The 13,254-nt window shown below is 39.7% G+C and overlaps 1 protein-coding gene and 1 long non-coding RNA gene across 8 annotated transcripts in view; one reads left to right on the top strand and one right to left on the bottom strand.

Annotated features, from left to right (window-relative positions):
* The window catches only part of PID1 (phosphotyrosine interaction domain containing 1), a 240,117-nt gene that overhangs the window by 175,896 nt on the left and 50,967 nt on the right, over nucleotides 1–13,254 (bottom strand). The window lies entirely within an intron of this gene.
* On the top strand, nucleotides 1,541–10,879 carry LOC309662216. The gene is made up of 3 exons (XR_014264589.1): nucleotides 1,541–4,661; nucleotides 7,370–7,511; nucleotides 8,004–10,879. It is a non-coding gene; the product is annotated as an uncharacterized lncRNA (long non-coding RNA).

A 13,254-nucleotide genomic window follows, 5' to 3' on the forward strand; every position in this document is an offset into this window, starting at 1 on the left:
CAGCCAAAGCCACATTACTACGGCTCCCACAGTACTCTTAGGCCTGTGCTTCCTCTCTGCCACCTGCTATCACACGAAGAGACAGCGAAGGGAAGCTGGTAGTTAAAATATTTGTATCTTCACCCACAGAGAGTACCCTGACAGCTCCAGGGAACCATTGTCCAATATTTCTTAAAGAGAAACGTGCCCCTAATCCCTACAGAAAAACTACCTATTAATTTGACTGTCTGGAAGCACAGAAAACATGTCTGAAGAACATGAGGTTCTTATCGCTACTCTGCAAAAGGTCCTCATTACCAAGAAGTTTTAGAAAACTGATGAAGCCATGAATCCAGGGCAGGCATCCATTTGGCTTTTATTTGCTTCTCTCTTTGAACCTCAAAGTGGAATTTTTCTTAGAATTCGAGTCAGTTACTTTGATAACATGATTATTTCATCTATACTAACACCATGTCTGCTCTGAGTTATTAATGCCTTCTTACCGCTTTATCCCTATGAAAATGAATGAGGTGTTTGCCATGAGCGCAAAACTTCCAGGGGTATTGGGATGGGATGACTAATTGTCTGAAGGGGTTTTCAGGTTGCCTGTTCTACTGAAAGAACATAAGGTGTCTGCACAGTCCATCTCAGGTAAGGTATAAGTAATGTACTTCTGCATCTATAACATCAGCTTAATCTTTCTGTAAATGTCACCTGGCCATTAACTATTATAATGTTTTAAGGGCTATTGGCAAAGTACCTAAAATCGTATTCCCAAAGTAGTCCATTTTTTAGTCTGAAAGTAAAAAATGGTTTATGCGAATAGTTTTCCCATTAGAATATGATTTCATCACACTGCCTATGAATTCAATCCATTTACCTCCCAAGCTCAAAAGGTAACAAGTGTATGGTTACAATTAATGTCCTTCATTTCAGTCACAAGAACAATGGCTCATAAACTCTTTTTGGATTTCAGACCCCTTTGAAAATCTAAATAAAACTTTGGATCCTGTCCCCAGAAAACTGACAGAATCCAAAACTAGAAACCAGTTTCAGAGGTTTGTTGATCATCCCTCTATAAACTCCATGAACAGAGGCTATTCTACATCAGCATCCTTTGGGATGCTGGTTACAATAGAAGATTTCTGAGTAGGAGAAAGGCATCTCCACTTTTAACAAAAGCTCCTGTTGATTCTAATGAACACCAATACTTGAGAGCCAGTGTCTTAGAGGATGACAGACCTTGAGGTTGATGGGGCCAGGTGACAAATTCCTGATAAAGAACGTAGGGCTACAAGGTAATGGGATGGGTTGGTAGCTCTCTGCAGAATCAGTTTTATTATAATCACACCTGTGGAAGGGATGGGGGAAGGAAATCCCAAATCTAAGATATATGAATATAGTAGAAATAAATCATATAAGTTCATATGCTTTCTATACCAGAGGTATTGTACTATACTACTATAATTTAGCATTTCTAGTGGAGGGTTCTTCCCTTGAAGTGGTTAACCTGCTAACATTCAATGGATGCAAATGTGAGCAGTGGAATATGAAGAAGCCTGCACACAGGTGAACCCTGCTCGCAGTCTACACATGGAGGGATGTACCCAGCTGCCTGAGCATCCAGCCCAAGCCTCATACATCCTCTCATCCCCAAGCATGGAAAATAACGCCTGTTTACCGTGGATGCTCAACACATAACCCTTTGGATTTGTTTACTATGTCTCTGCTAACAACTCCATTCCAAATCCAACCATGTGGCTCATGATAACAGACTGTATTGAGGTCCATTACAGTATTAAAATGGAATTGAATAAAGCTGAAAATTTGACAAATCATACGTGTTCTTCTCTTAATTCTAGAAGTGCCCTGATCAATACACACTTGCCCATACTCAGTCCCTTCTAAGATGATGAACTTTACAACGGTCAGAAGAGGTCAAGGCTATATATCTGTTGCTGATTGCCAAAGCTGCCAGTTAGGGGTGGAGTATAATTTACATAGAGGGTAAATTATTAGAGAGGAATGAGAGCAACTTACAAGTGAGTACTTAGGAAGATCAGTTTCTTAACTTCAGAATCATGTTTACTATACAAATGTAATAACGATGATGGTGAAAAACAGCACGTGTTCATCCACTCCAGTATGATTAGACATGCACTAAGTTAATGATTTGGTATAAGGAAAAATGACCTTTGGGGAAATCACGGACCGCTTAAAGAATCAGATAAACTACATTTGTGCCAAGGAGCACAAGATTTACACAAACTTTTCACTTTGTGTCAAGGAGTTCTTTGATCCCTGGAAGCCCATCAGTGCCTACAATTTTGTTTCAACAGCATTTGGTAAGTTTGTCCATGACAGTCACGACAGCAGCACAGAGGGGAAAGAGGGACACGAGGAGAGAGGTTACGTGGATTTTGATCCTGTGATACGATACAACAGAAAGAACATGAGATCTGGAGTCAAATAATCCTGCTTTGAGACTTGACTCCATGGCTTTATAACCACAGAAAAACCAGGACTGCTGTAAAGATCAAGCAAGTTAAGCTGATAGGTGCTCTCTGGCTAGTAAATGCAGATGTCACTTTCATTAAACAAATATTATACATTTTTTATTATATAGGATCCTAGATGTTAATATCTTTTAGGTCATACTTATGGTATGAAACTTCCCAGATTGCAATCAGAAGTTTATAAAGTTACCTTATTTAAGTTATTAAGACCCTTTGAATACAAGTCAAGAAAAATTTGACTATACCAGTTCTATCCCAAAGCAAAAAGAAGAAATTTATCTTCTTTACATAAATAGAATAACAGTTGTATAAATTTCTTCTTAAGAGAAAGCCAACATCATCATTCATAAAAAGGTGGATGTTTAAAAAGTGACTAACATAAACATCATTAAATTACATCATAAACATTTATACCGCAAGCCAGCCACTGACACACACACCCGTCACACGTACATACTATACACATACACATACACACACACACATATATTTTTATATCAATCTATATATGTGTGTATGAATCATCATATAACCTTCATTTACTTTTCATTTCCTAAACTCTGCCTGGCAATAACTGACTTTCATCTACCAATTAAAATCTACTGCAAATTCATGTCTTCCACAGACTGACATGCTTTTCAAAAAAGAACATGTAATCTGGTGACAGGGGGGTGGAGAGATTTTGCTCAATTAGAGTTTTAATTAAATCATTATTTTCTCACAATATTTTACCAGAAACAAATTACTTTCAATCCTAAAAAGATATTCTTTCTTCGTGCTATATCAAGAGAATTTAGCTACAAGATCAGTAATAGCGAGGCCAGGATTTTGTAAGGTAAATGCCACCATTTCAAATCCCAAAGGCAATTCACAGTAGCGATTTAAGAGAAGCAAAAGGCCTGGCAAGAGTATTTATTTCCTCCAAGAATCCTCTGCAAGCAAACCGTCCATTCAGCAATTCTGCAGGCTACTGTTTCACCATGCGACAGGCCCACTTATTCATAAACAAATCATTAACATTCTTGACATAAATCCATAGTGGACCATTAATCCCAGCTATGATAATGTTTTAGAACATTTGCTCTGCCCATCATGAAAGGGAGTGTTGTTTCCCAGAACCCATCCCTGACAAATAAGAGACAAATTATGCCCCATGAGAAAACTTGGAGAATGAACGGCTTACACACCAATTACTGTCTCATTATCAGGCTGATGCCGAAATAGATCCTGTGTGCTTTGGGTGAAATGTAGATTTTTCTTACTCAGACCAAAAATACAAGTATATACAAAAAACTATTTGCCAAAGTCATTTCCATTGCTCGGATTCTTCTGCAAGCCACAGTCTGGGGATATTCCTCATAAAAACAAATCAAAAATTATTGCCTAAAGAAATAAATATTGCTCATAAGTGATTGTGGTTGCTTGCATAACTACCAAAAAATACCAAGGTCCTAACAACTATAATAAGAGATGATTAATATGGCCTTTTAGCATCTCAATGTTCATTATATTCTGCCTAAGAGTCATCAGGAAAGGGATATAAGTAATAGAGAAACAATAATCAGGGCAAAAAAACCTTATTTCAGTTAAATAGATTCTGTGTCCTGACAAGTCTCTTAAATTCAGTTTATAGATTCTCCCAGCAGAACTTCAACAATAAACCTCTTCACAATCAAAAGGCATTGGTTATGCACTCATACATAAGAAGTACTCTGCTGTATGTTTGTTTGTTTGTTTTATGTTCCAAGGTAAATGGATCCAATTCTAGCTCTTTAACCCTGACATGATAAGTTAAATAAATATGCTGACAACTCAACAAAAGCAATCAAATCAAATTTTTTATTTTCTATATCAGTACCCTTAGTCTGACCTACAAACCATCTCCTGGGCTTAACTCCAGGCTTCTGCTCTGTCAACCATCACTTCTCACATTTGCATTGGCAGGGACAAGACGATAAGCCTGTTTATTTCTCCATAAGGTATCTGGTTTCCAGCAACTGTTCAGTATTTCTCAAACTTTATGTGCATAGGCGTCACTGGGGATTTTGTTAAGATGCAGATGCTGGGTCAACATGTGTGGGGTGGCACCTGACAATAGTCTGCCTCTCTAGCAAGCTCCCAGGTGACACTGATACTGCATCCTTGGCCCATCCTTTGAGAAGCAAGGTAGGAGATGACCACGTTTTGATAATGGCTTGGGAGATCCATAGCTTGGTTCTCCTTAGGCATGAAATAGAAACTCTTCTATTTAATTTTGCTTTTCCTATTACTAATGTAGTTATTAACTTTAATAAATAAAAAATTTTAAACCATGTTTTATATGAGTCAACGTAAGATTTAAAGGGCAGAAATCTAGAGAAATACTTGTATGGCATTGTTATAGGGTCACCCTACTGATGACCTGGATTTGAATTTTATTCTACTCTTCCATTAAACAAAACCATGGGGCCATAAATGTGGCCCTGAACTTCTCCTGGCCTCAGTATCCTGATCTGGAAATTGTGAATAGAAAACACTCACCTCGCGGTGTTAGCATAGGATGAAATAAAAACATATGAATACTGCTTTAGCATAGGAGATGCTCAACAATGAGGTTTTTTTTTTCTGTCTTTGATTATTATCAAACCTTACCAAACATATCAAACACTTTAACCCTGGCTCCAGTAGATGAACTCAATCTGCAGTAAAAGATGCAGCTGGATTTGGACCTGGATCTGCTATTTATGAGCCATTCATCCTTAGGCAAATCACTTCACCCAGTGGTTCTCAGATGTGGATTGTCAGACCCGCACCAAGCTGGCTGTATAATAATCACTTGATAAAAATTCAGAGTCCTCTGCCTGCCAGCTAGGCAGAGCTGTTTTCATACAAGTCTGAGATAAAACCTTGGAGTCTGCATTATTAAATACTTCTATAGTGATTCTGATCTACAGCAAGGACTGGAAAACACTGTCTTCATATTTAGAGCCTCGGATACCTTGATTATGATGCCTTACCCCTTATTGACGGGTTTTTAAAACAGGGCTTACTTAGTAAACAGCAAGCTGCTACAGCGTTTAAGACTGAGTTGTCATTACTACCCTCATCTATAGGCTCAGAGGATTAACTCACAGTAACTCCCCTTGGCTCTGAGTATCATGTGCCTAAATGCACCCCTCACTGCACAGCTCTAGCCATATCTGGATCAAAAGCAACTGCAAGCTTCAGTTCCCGGTGTTCTTCTTTTTTAATCACCACCACAATCTGGCTCCTGATGGAGATGGCTTCGTTGTGTCTTTCTGCCTGTGAGTTCAGTGAGTGAGGTCTGCCAGGTGACCTCCGGACGCTGGCTTTCTCTACCATGACTTCGCAAAGTAGAAAGACAAGCACCCCACCAGTACCCAATCAGTCGCATCTCTAGAGCAAGGGCTTCATAAATCCCCATGAAAAGCCTTTTCAGTCAGAAGGGAAGGATTTTCTCTCAGCTCACCGCTACGTCTCATCTCTTTTACCACTTCCCTTCTGGACATACAATTGGTCCTAGTAACAATTATCACAAAAAGAAACATATATTTCTCCACTCTAGTTTTACAGGATTAAGATCCCATTTCCAATTACAAATCTTAGATAGAATAAAATATGTTATAAAACATATTTATGCAGAATGCAGCTAGGTTTTTATGCAGAGACCTAGAAGAGTTTTTTCTTTTTTTTTTTTCTAAAATCATAGAATGCATTCCCTTCACTGTTTCCTTCATTTCTCTTCCTCCCCCTTCTCCCTCCCTTTCTTCCTTCCTCTCAACAGTAATTGCAATTCTATAAACTCACTGAAACCATTCCTAACCAAACAGAATATTATTTCTTAGACCTATCTACGTTATAGGTGAGTGTCTCCTATAATCCATCTGGTATAATGAGATAGAGAAAGAGAGAAAAATAGAGAAATACAGATAGATGATAGATAGATAGATAGATAGACAAATAGATGATAGAAGAGAGAGAGAGAGACCGAGAGAGAGAGATAGAGACAGAGATTGGGAGTGTGTATCAGTGTTCTGGTTTCCAATCTTGGAGTCATGAAGGAATTAGAGAAGCAGGTCTGGTATAAGATGATAAGGGCGACCGATGCTTGGCTTTCTTGAGGGACAACAGGAAATGCTATGGCAAACAAAAGAATGCATGCCCACTCAAAAGGCAGAGCCCCCCACTCAACTGTAAACAAAAATGAAGCAAGAATAGAAGTAAACACTGCCAGAGAGTCACATTTTTCAAGAGAAGCCAAGAGGCCAGATATTTATATAAATTCTCCTGATCTTTTGGTGTTTGCTACAATTTAAAACTTCTACCAGCACTGTGTTGGCCAAAGGAAATACATCAGCAAGGTCAAGGTGGCTCACTGGCCAACCACTTGCAAACCTTCACCTAGATAGTCTCTGTGGCAGGGATGCTGGCTGGTCACCAGAATCTGTTTCCCCTCCTTCCTGGGTACTCGGTTGAACCATGTCTCTTCACATTCCTTGGAATTAGGAATGAACTGATGGTTGAGTTCTAGCCAATAGGATATGAGCAGAAAGGACACGTGCCTTCTTATGAGCAAAGACTACAAAGAAGCAGCTGTGCCTCCGCGTGCTGTCTTTCCACTTCTACAAACAACAACAAGCCCTAAGGGCAGTGAAACCAAAGGAAATAAATGATCTTTTAAAAAATGGTTAAAATATGCAAAGACATTGGGAAGATGGGCATTCTAGATTAAAAGGAAGTTTGCCAACAAAAACTTAGAGTGGGAAAGTGAGAAGGCTTCAAGGCACTTTTTCCAATACGTCTTGCTGCATAGGTAAAAATAAAATTCAAAGAATGTAGCTTTTTGTCTTATAATTTTGTTTATTTACATGCAGATAATTTGTTGAGAAAGTGAGAAAAAAGGCTGAATGCCACATGTCAATATGGCGCTAGAAGCCAGCAGTGAACCATGGCAGCTCCGGAAATAAGATCCATCCCTACAGACAGGCTTTATATGTGTCAAGCAGTCTCCTCCAGGCAAGGGATCTAAAAGCTTGGTGAAATCAGTTAAAGAGGGTTAATAACTTTTTCCATTTACTTTCAGCCAATAAGATTTCATTAAGTATATTTTAATTAAAATTTAATCACGCTCTTTGTGGCTACAGACAGCCTCTGCTGAAAATTTCATTAACTAGTGTTTTCTAAAACTCCTTTCCAAATCTGCCTAATAATGAAGAAATATTTATTGTGGTGATGTTGTATTCTCTCCTCAAAAGTGGGGGAAGGAGTTGAGGTGGGGGGCAGTGACATGATTATATAAAAGAGATTCTACCACAAAAATGTGTGAACAAATATGGGAGGCTGGTTTGGGGGGAAAAAATTGATCCATAAATCAGAGGATTAAGCAAAGGAGCATTTGCTAGATTCAAAATTAGAGTAACACTTTGTCTATGTAAGTACTGAGAAATGAAGTTTCTGCAGAATCTAATGTCTGTATTCTATCTGTCTTTCACTCATTTATTCATTCAGTACATTCACGGACAAGAACTGTTCTGGAAACAGTAGTCTAAATGGCAAGCTGATGTTTCCAAGTGCCAAACCTTCAGATGACTGATGAACAAAACATCTTTATTTGCATAGTTGTCATTTTCTTAAAGTGTGTAAGTAAAATATAGTGGTTTATTGATCACATTTACTTCTGATATGGACATAAATTATACTACTCAGCTTAAGTGGAGAAATGCTCTCATGGGTCATTGAGAAAGGTATGCTTCTCTGTTCCTAAGCCACATGGTACCACATTACATTTTCGATTTATGTGTTTAAGCTCTCTATCACCTCCACAGAGTACGAAGCACGGGCTTTGTGGTATGAGGACCATGGGGCTTTCTCCAATGCTTCTGTCCAGACCCTGGTAGTGTCCGGGATGGATGAGGTGGTCAGAAAAGTAACTTTTTAAGAAAGACAGCATCACAATGCAGCTTTATACATACCTTCCAACAGCATCGTAATGAAATGTTTGACACTACTACCACATTTTGGTTAATCAGAATTTTAAGAAAATTATACATTCTAATAAATGAATATCTTCGTCAACTTGAGGCTGAAAACAATTCTGAAAATAACTGAAGATTTCTCTAACGTATATGAAACTTAGTAGGTTTCAAGGTCACTCTTTGGAAATCAGTTTTAATTTTATAGTTTCTCAAATATAGAAGGTGTCCTACTAGTCTAGTGTGTAACAACCCCAGACCCTCTAAGTCTGTGTTTTAAAGCCAGGCCTTTATTGTGGCCTCTTTTTCTTAGAATTTGCATTTTACAGGGGAAAAAAAATAGAAAACAAAGAGAAAATACCTGGTTAAGGGTTCTACCTATTTAGTTTCTTTTTTCCTATACCAATGTGCTTCGTAAGTTAAGTTTAAAATAGATTTGTCCTCAATGCCCTTGAATCAGGTGTCCAAAAGTTTCTTCTGGAGAAATTTATAATTCCCTTTCAAACGACAACTTTTTGAAGTTCACCTAGAGATTAAGCAGTAAGCCATCACAGAGAGATGTTTTATAGCTGTCACATGTTATGTGACTTCTTTATTTTTTCCTCCTCTGTCAAAAGAAACACAGCCCAGGTTCCCATGTGGCAAAGAGGAAACTCCTCTGAGAATGTCACTAAGAATTGGAGGCAAGCCCTAAGCAGCTCTCTGCATTCTACCTGTAGCTGGAAAGGGGGCTAAATTTGGAGAAGTGTGCTTTCCAACGTGCTATTTTAAATCTATTTCCATGCAAAGATAACCTTGTAAAAATGCTAATAGGAATAGGCCACAAAGATATTCCAGAGGGTTTTCTCTTCCAAGGGCTGGACCTCACAGTTATTGCTGCCATTGAAGGTTTATTGAGCAGAGTAGGGGCATGTGCCTTCCGCAAAAAACTATGTGGGGCATTTTATAGGCTTTTGCCATTTACTTTTCACATAAACCCTGCTAGACAGGTAATATAATTTCCTTTTACATATGAGAAAACTGAGACTTAGTTACTTACCCAAAGCACAGCAAGGCAAGTGAGACAGAATCAGAAGCAGTGCAACTGAGCCCCAGATCACAGTCACCTCCTTGCCTGTGCACCCCAGCTGACCCACCAGGAAATACACATCTCCCCTCCCCCCTGCCCCATGACCCTGAGCTCCTTTTCCAAACTCACTCTCAACTCTAATCCCCTTTGTAACCAACAACAGAAATTAACGACACCAGGGGAAGAGATTAAGTACCTACTCTGGGTTCTTGAAATAAAGAAGTTAACCAAGGAGACCAGAGGGAGAGAGAAAAAAATATATGAGTTAAGCAGCAGGTGAGACCTGGACTCCATCTGATCCGGGCTCAGTGACTTTCCAACTTTGTAACTTTAGGCAAGTAAATGAACCCCTCTAAGCCCCCACTCTTCATGGGTAAATGCCCAGCTTCCAGGGTATCTGTGAGAATTGAGTGAGATGAATAAGCCAAGCCAGGGGGCCCAGCGTGCAGGGGCCAGCCTCCTCCCCATCCTCAACACCGGACCCAAACACAGCCTTCATTCAACTCATCAGGCTCCCCGGCCGTTTCAAGGGTCATGTCTCTCACGGGATGCACCTGTCCACAGCATCTATCCGCCTCCAGGGTTGGCTTTTTTCAGTTAGGAGAGTTAAATTCCGAGGATCTCAGCCAAACACAAAGGCAAAACTTAGAGACCAGAAAGGTAGAGAAAGTGTTGACTCGGGGAAGGGCAATTTCCCATCTTAAGCTCTAGGGCCCCTCGAGAGAATAACAAATCACTCACAATTTTCCTCCGACCACCTTCTCAGTCAATAACATGTTCACTGACATGGTCCATTTTATGGGCAGCCCCTGACCCCAAATTCTACAAGTCACATGGCAGAGGTAGACACACTTCTCAGAGGTGGACATTACGTCTTCTTTCCATTCTTGGTCCTCAGCACAACTAATTCTTGACACGACTAGGTACAGAGCATGTATGATTTTTATCAGTGAAAAAAAAAACCCCATAAATCATGTAATGTGCCATCACTTAAGCTAGCCAAAGACTCTTGATCAAAAAAATCAAGTCAGTAAATTTATTGTCAAACACCACAACAACTATATACAACCTTAAGCCATGTGGGACTTAATAAAGAGTGCACCAGAAGGACTTCCCTGGTGGCTCAGTGGTTAAGAATCCGCCTGCCACTGCAGGGATCAAACACAGTTTCGATCCCCGGTCCGGGAAGATCCCACATGCCACGGAGCAACTAAGCCCGCGTGTCACAACTACTGAGCCGGCGCGCCTTGAGCCCAGGCTCCGCAACAAGAGTAGCCCCTGCTCGCCACAACTAGAGAAAGCCCATGTGCAGCAACGAAGACCCAACACAGCCAAAAATAAATAAATAAATAAATTTATAAATAATAAATTAAATTTTTAAAAATTAAATAAAAATTTTAAAAAAAGAGTGTACCAGAAATGCAGGTTTTAAATATCAAATTTTGAACTGGAAAAGGTGTTCCATTTTATTCTATCCAACCATCTTAAAGGTAAGAAAACTGAAACGTAGAGGTGAGGTGGACTTGCCTATAAACATAAAATGAAAGAATAATATCTGATGTGATTAAGACTACGTTCCGGGGTCCCTTGTAAGTGTTTTATAAGTAGTATGCCTTGTCATTCATATAACCCAATGCGGTTGGTATTTTTTTTTCCAGCTTTATTGAGATATAATTAACAGACCCATTTCACAGATGCAGAGCAGAGGTTGAAAGAGGCTAAATAATCTGCCCAACGGCATACCTCTAGCAGCTGGTAGAGCCAAGTCAAACCCACCTCATCTGACTCAGTACATTCACGACCGTTGCTCTCAGCTGAGAACCCACAGCGTGGATTCTCCCACCAGGGAATAAGCCGGGTGTTCTCACAGCCCCACCAACCCCGCCGTGGAGGGTCCAGGGAGCCGTCAGGACGGGTCAGTCAAAACATAATCACTTCTTAAGAAATAAGTTAAAAAAAAAAAAAAAGTAAAGAAGAAAAGAAATAAGTATATCTGAAGGCTATGGAAGCCTTGGTCAATTAAAAAAACTACAAGTATTTAGATGCTTAAAAAAATAGAATTCTAGAACCAAATATGGGGAAGGATTAGGGCATTATTAGAGAATGATTGAGAAAGAATGGAGGACTTTTTATTAGTTTTACTATCACTAAAGATATCCACATGCTCAGTATAAAAAAGGAAATGGAATTAACACAGAAGGGCAGATAGTGAAATATAAAAGACCCCTCCTCCTTCTCTGAACGTTAATGTCAAACCCCAGAGGTAATCACTATCAGCAGGGTGTTTATTGTTGTTTTACTTGTTGTGTTTCTTCGGCAGCTCTTTCCAGAAATGTTCAGGGCAGTTAAAGAATAAGAAGATTTTTCTTTTCTGTTTCCTTTTTTTTTTATAAATGTGATAATACCATATTACTATTTTATAGCTTACTTTTTTCTCATACTATATATTGAATATATTCCCCTAACAGCAACACACAGCACATCTAATCACTCTCTCTGTCATTCTCTCCCACTCTCCTCTCCCTCCCTCCCTCCTTCCTTCCCCCTCCCTCTCTCCCTCCCTCCCTCCCTCTCACTCCCTCTCCCCACCCCCTTTCATTTCTCTAAGTTCTATAGTGTTCCATTAAATCGTGGCTACATACTTTCACTAATCACATAAGGATATTGAGGTTGTTTCTTGCAGTTTGGGTACATTGTTGTTACTATTGCAAAACAATGTAGAAAAGTACAGGTGTTGGGGGCAACTGTGAAATCAATTTATAGGAGGGAAACTGCTGTTGTCAAAAGAACGTGCCTTGTTTTTCTGGACACATCACCTAAAGCCTCCAAAAAAAAAAATCACAGCAGCAATTTACAGTTGTACAAAGAGCGATGAGGTCTGAAAGTGATGAGTATCCCTTCCTCCTACTGACACCTGGGGGGAAAGACTGCGGTGGGGAAGACTGACTACTGCTACATTGTCCACTTCTTTAACGGAACGAGCTGACCACGGAACGAGCTGACCATGGAACGAGCTGACCATGGAACGAGCTGACCATGGAATGAGCTGACCATCTTCTCGCATGTTTACCGGAAATTGTACTTTCTTTCTGTGACCCTATTAATTTCAATCTTTGACCACTTCTCTACTGGATTGCTTGTCTTTTCCTTATGAAGTGTGAAAGTGAATTGAACTGAACACAACAGACTGCTGGTCAAACGTTTTGCACTAGATTTTCCCCAATGACTTATTTAACTTGTGGTGGTGTTTAGGGTAATTCTGCCTTAGAGTCTGAAATGCTTATTTAATCAATAGACTAGATTACAGAATGCCTCTTCATTCTCACAAAACCACTTGACCGTGAGCAGGGCAGGGACTATGCAGGGGCACCTGGGCCCTCCTGGCATGTGACCGAGCATTCAATCATGCCACCGTCAGGTGTTCTCGTGACAAGGTCATGTGTATGGACAGGTGCAGGCTTGAATTCCAGAACAAACTGTGTAGAGCTGACTTCTAACCAGGGACGCATCTTATCCTAAGTCCAAACATGTGCATAGACATGACAGGAGAAATTTTATTGTAAAATCAGAAAAGCTTAAAGTACAAAGTTGAACCTGCGGTCTCCAAGTAACATACTGGTGGTCTCCAACCTGTTAAAATGTAATCCATAACACAGCCGACCATTTGTACTGCCTCGTTACTACGGTTTCTAAGCAGTGAAAATATATCCTGAGTCAC

This window comes from Balaenoptera physalus (genome assembly GCF_965194825.1).
Source record: "Balaenoptera physalus genome assembly, chromosome: 6".
NCBI lineage: Eukaryota > Metazoa > Chordata > Mammalia > Artiodactyla > Balaenopteridae > Balaenoptera > Balaenoptera physalus.